Source organism: Somniosus microcephalus, chromosome 7 (genome assembly GCF_052327205.1).
Source record: "Somniosus microcephalus isolate GS21.2 chromosome 7, FLI_Smic_1.0, whole genome shotgun sequence".
In the NCBI taxonomy this organism is placed as follows: domain Eukaryota; kingdom Metazoa; phylum Chordata; class Chondrichthyes; order Squaliformes; family Somniosidae; genus Somniosus; species Somniosus microcephalus.
The window spans coordinates 268,306,412-268,312,357 of NC_140993.1; the positions used below are offsets into that span (position 1 = coordinate 268,306,412).

General features: G+C 44.1%; 1 long non-coding RNA gene across 1 annotated transcript; it reads right to left on the bottom strand.

Moving 5' to 3' along the window:
* Positions 1-1,898: 1,898 nt before the first annotated feature.
* Positions 1,899-3,813, bottom strand: LOC147115316 (uncharacterized). The gene is made up of 2 exons (XR_015079113.1): positions 3,177-3,813; positions 1,899-3,094 (listed from the first exon to the last, which is right to left on the bottom strand). It is a non-coding gene; the product is annotated as an uncharacterized LOC147115316 (long non-coding RNA).
* Positions 3,814-5,946: the final 2,133 nt, after the last annotated feature.

Genomic DNA, 5,946 nt, shown 5'->3' on the forward strand with positions numbered 1-5,946 from the left:
GGGCTGGGAGAAAGGTTAGGAACTTGTTTGAGGAGTGGGAAAATGTCTTAACAGGGTGAGCCCTGTTCCAGGTGAGCTTTGTTTTGTCTGGAGCCTGGCAGTCCGAATGGCTCGAATTACACTTTGCAAAGTAATTGATTACTTAGGCAGGCAGGATCTAATTATACATTCCAGAGAAACTGCTAGGTGTCTCTTGTCCTCCAAGATGACCAATCAGAAATCTGGTGTTGGAAATTATCGCGACCATTAAGAAACCACATGGACCCCGGTGCCCTTTGACTTCAATGTCCGCTAGACCCATTCTAATTTGTTGGATGCCCTTTAGACCTGTAAAGGTCTTTCCGCCACTCCCCCTCGACCAATCCAGGGTATTAATTGAACACAAACGTGGTCTTTCTGCACGTCACGGGCGCCACTGATCTTCACATCTGCTTAATGTACGATTGGTAACCCTGACATGTTAACGGAGTGATTAATGTTACATTGTAATTACCGGCTTCAGCTGCAATGTCAGTTTCATCAGACAATGACCTGTTTATACAGCTTCGCTCCAACTCTGTTGCAAAGCTCCCATCAGCAGTTACATTTTACTTATTTGGAACCTGTGGGCGTGGGGAGGGAGAAGAGTCTCCGCACTTTTTAAACCGACTTTGAGTTAAATTTGAACATTTTAAAGGGACACTGTTTAAACTCAGTATGACTCTGCATTGCATTTACTTCCCAAGTAATGTCGAACTTAAGCGGTGCGAGACTGGCTCCTCCTGGCGGCGTCACGACTTGTCTCTATATTTAGGTCGGGCCCAGACTCCCGGGTTTAAATTACAACCTCCACACCCATATGAAGCAAAGTCTCTATTGCAGACCATCAAACTGGCTGCTCCGTTTTGCATTAGTGCAAATGCATCAGAACTCAAAAGATAGCACAGAGAGTGCAGGAGAATTGGCAAACGGCTCACGGCAACTTGCCATATTAACATTTAATTTAGGAAACACCGGAGACACTTTGAGATTTGGGGATCAGGATACCAAAACCCTGGCGGGAGAGATTAGAATGAGTGACCGGAGGCTGTTGAAAAAGGTTTTACTGGGAGAGACGGAGGGGTTTAGGCAGAGCGTTCCAGGCAGCGGGATCGTGCCGCGAAAGGTGCAGCAAAGAAGGACCCGAGTCCCAGGACTGTCGGATGGACTGGAGGGAGTTGCAGAGATGGAGTCGAGTGAAGCCATCAAGAGATTTAAAGATGAAAATTATTTAAAATCTGATGAGTTGGGGGGCAGGGAGCCAGTGTTGGGTAGTAAGGGTGGTGGGTGGGCAGGAGGTGGGAGCGGAGTTCTGGACAGATAGATGATGAAGGAGGTGGGGGGAGTCATCAACTGCGACAGCGGAACAATTGAGTTTAGAAATGATAAAAAACATGAAGAGCTTCCGGGGGCAGAGGCCGAGTCTGAGTAAATTACACCAAAGGTTCATAGAAACTTACTGCGCAGAAGGAGGCCAATCGACCCAGAGTGTCTCGTGTCAGCCGAAAAAGCGCTATCCAGCCCAAACCCACTTTCCTGTTCTTGGTCCCTGGCCTTTAGGCACTTCAAGTGCATATCCAAGTACTTTTTAACTGTGATGAGGGTTTCTGCCTCTCCCACCCTCTCAGGCAGTGAGTTCCAGACCCCCACCACCCTCTGGGTGAAAAAGTTCTCCTCAACTCCCCTCTAATCCTTCTCCCAATTACTTTAAAGCTATGCCCCCTGGTCATTGACCTCTCTGCTAAGTGAAATAGGTCCTTCCTGTCCACTCTAGGCCCCTCAATCAAGTCTCGCCTCAGCCTCCACTGTTCCAAAGAAAACAGCCCCAGCCGATCCAATCTTTCGCCTGACATTCATTACTAACGATTAAACACTTCTCATTTGCACTCAGTGAGATTTATTGGTGCGGATGCAAAATAGTGACTAGTACAAAACACAACACAAAGCGCGTTTCCAGAAAACCTGACTTTTAAAAAAAATCAAAGACATTAAGACCAGTTAGACTGACAGATGGGACTCCCTGAACATAGAGAACTCTACACTAAGTGCTTCATTCGGAGAGTTAGTTGTAAATAACCGAATCGTCGCTGTATTAAATCCACCAGTTACCCCGAGGTAACTGCAGTCGGGTTTATACCGTGAATTCTAGTTAACCCGTCATGTAACTTAATTATATTCGACACCCCCTGTGGGTGTGATGTGTGGGATCATTCATTTATTGATGTGATGTTGTTGGAATTGTCTTGTGGTGTGCAGAATTTTTAAATCGAGTATGAGAAATTCTGAACACCTAAAAAAAAGTTTTTGTCTCTAAATATACGCAAGTGTCTGTATTTCCATCACCGCATGAAACCGTAGTTTTATTAACAAACCCTCGGGTCTGCTGCTCTCATCTCAAGTATCCTCACAGCGTGACATCTTTGGACAGTTCACAGGATTAATATTGGCTCACTTGGTCCCGATATGTGGTCTGAGTACTTCCCCTCCCCTGGCCCGAATATTCTCGTGAATCTGGGTATTTAAAGCTCTTTAGAATCTGTGTATCGGTGAAAGGATGAGAGAATTCAGATACGACCTTAAATCTTACTGACTGGCTGCAGGTTGAACCTGACTCGGTGAACAGTAATTTGCTCATCGATTCTGAATTGAATTCCGTGTGGTGGGTAATGTGTTCACTCGCTCCACAGCCCATCTGACAGAAGATGAGGTGGTGGTCGGGGGATTAGTATTTGTCAGGGCTCCCTACAGTCCCGTGTCACTGTGCTAGCCCAAAAGGCACAGTAATAAACTCCAGCGTCGCTCGCCACGATGTCTCCTATGTCAAGTAGACTTGTCTTTTCTTGGGCGAAGTTTTCGGCTGTGAAGCTGTTGTCGAAATTATCGTCGTGGACTGGGCGGCCGTCTGCCTTAATGTGGAGAATGCGGTGGAAGCCTTGACTCGGAGTGTGTCGGTACCAGTGAACCGTCACACTGGTGAAATCCACCCCCTCAAACACACACCGAAAACGGGCTGTTTTTCTCAAAGGCCTGGTGATGGATCGCTTGGGCTGAGTGACGGACTGAGAAACACAGCCGCCTGTTTAAAAGAACATGACTGTTATTACTTATTGTAGAAGAATATGTTACACTTTCAAATGAATCAATCCTAAAGTACCCACCGGAGAGAGAGGCCACAAACAGGACCATTAAATGGATCTTCATGTCTCCGGGTTTGCCGCCGGACTGAGTGGGTTTGCTGAGTTGATGAAATACATTCCTACAGGAAATGATGCGAATTGCCTCCTCCACCACTACAGGTGAGTTAACGGATGTCTCGATCTGTAACCAGGTGCAAGATTCGCTTCTCATCAAACCGGAACATTCGGGGCTAACACAATAGCAAAATACTGCAGATGCTGGAAATCTGAAATAACAACAGAAAATGCTGGAAAAACTCAGCATCCGTGGAGAGAGAGAGACAGAGTTTTCTGACGAAGGGTCACAGACCTGAAACGTTGACTCTGTTTCTCTCTCCACGGCCTGCTGAGTGTTTCCAGCATTTTCTGTTATTTTAGAACATTCGGGGATTCTGAATGAAGCATGGAAAGAACTTGTATTTATATAGCGATCCCAGGACGTCCCAACGTGCTACACAGCCAATGAAATACTCATTGAAGTATAGTTACTGTTGTAACTTGAGATTATTGGTAAGGTACATGGTCTGTACGCAACCCCAATATCGGTCGATGTTGTTAGGAATGCCCGGAGTTAGTGATACCGGCACTTGCACTATAACATGTTTTCATATCGAAGACATTGAACACAGTTATACTACACGTACCTGCTTAGAAAGGCAGGGCAAACCGACCTGAGTTATACTACTTGCTGTGAGTGGGGAAACCATACGGAGAGCTCAACTAACTAGGATTAAGTCCTGATAGATTCTACCACCCTAACTCCGGGACACTGAGGACAATTGTAATAAACTTACTAGGGCCTTGGGTAAAATCAGCTAAAATAGCACAGAACAGGGACCATGGCCGCAGCTTGCTAGCCCAAGGGGCTCAGCTACTCGCCTATACCTCTCTGATACTCACCTATACATTTGCTGAGCCATCCTGGCAGTCTTGATCTCTGGCTAGTGTTCTAGTTTCATTCTAACATTATAATTGTTGATAGATTCTATTCATTAGATAGGATCAGGAGGAGGCCATTCAGCCCCATGAGCCTATTCCACCATATAATTAGACCATGACTGATCTGTACCTCCACTCCATTGACCTGCCTTTGCTCCATATCCCTTGATACCCTGACCCAACAGGAATCTATCAATCTCCGGCTTGAAATTTTCAATTGACCCCCAGCATCTACAGCCTTTAGGGGGAGAGAGTTCCAGATTTCCACTACCCCTTGTGTGAAGAAATGCTTCCTGATTTCTCTCCTGAATGGCCCAGCTCTGATTTTAATTATGCCTTTGTTCAGGATTCCCCACCAGAGAAAATGTATAAAATTACATCGAATATATGGCACAGAAACAGGCCATTCGGTCTAACCAGTCCACTTGAGCCTCCTCCCACCCTTCCTCATCTAACTCTATCAACAGAACCCTCTATTCCCTTCTCCCTCATGTGATTATCTTGCTTCCCGTTAAATGCATCGATACTATTTGCCTCAACCACTCCCTGTGGTAGCGAGTTCCACATTCTCACCGCTCTCTGGGTAAAGAACCTTCTTCTGAATTCCCTATTGGATTTCTTGATTATCTTATATTGATGGCCCCTAGTTTTGCTCTTCCCCACAAATGGAAACACTCTCTGTGTCTACTCTATCAAAACCTTTCATAATTTTAAATACCTCTATTAGGCCACCCCTCAGTCTTCTCTTTTCAGGAGAAAATAGACCCAGCCTGTTCATCCTTTCCTCATGGGTATAACCTCGCAGTTCTGGTATCATCCTTGTAAATCTTTTTTGCACCCATATAGAGTGCCTCTATATCCTTTTTATAAAATGGCAACCAGAATTGTAAACAGTACTCCAAAAGTGGTCTAACCAAGGTTTGATACAGTTTAGCATAACTTCCTACTTTTCAATTCTATCCCTCTAGAAATAAACCCTAGTGCTTGGTTTGCTGTTTTATGGCCTTATTAACCTGTGACGCAACATTTAGTGATTTGTGTAATGGTACTCCCAGATCCCTTTGCTCCTCTACCCCATTTAGATTTGTCTTTTCCAAGTAACATGTGACCACCTTATTTTTCTTACCAAAATATAACACCTCATGCTAAGTTGTGTTGAAATTCATTTGCCAATTATATGTCCATTCTGCAAGTTCATTCCTTTATAAGAAAATAGTTTCTCTGCATCTACCTTGTTGAATCCTTTTTCCATTTTAAACACCTCGATTAGATCACCTCAGCTTTCTAAACTCAAGAATACAAGCCAAGTTTATGCAACCTGTCCTAATTTAACCCTTTAAATCTCTATCACTCTGGTGAATCTGCACTGTACTCAAGGCCAATATATCCTTTTGCTAAAGAAAGGGTTAATCAGACTGTCCTGAAGTCTGCTAATGTTAAACTGTGATTGGTTTCTCTTTATATTGTAGCAAGAGTAACTTTTAGATTTTGCCTGTTACGCGGGGGAGCATAAGTCAATAAAAGTTTAGCTTAATCACTGAACTGTTAAATTAAGATTAACCTTGAAACAATGGTCTGTTTAATCAATTCAGAAAAGCTAATTGAAAGAAATTCCAGTGAACACTGATGAACATATTTCAGAGAACTTTAATCAGTTAATAACATTCTGCAGAAGGAAACATCTGTGAATACATCATTTTTAGAAGCAGCCGATTGGTGTGGAATGGTACAGACTTATAATTAGAAGTTTCACTTGGTAGAATAGCATGTTTAGCGAGTTGTTCACGCCTCAGGGTAGGGCAGCACAGGGAGT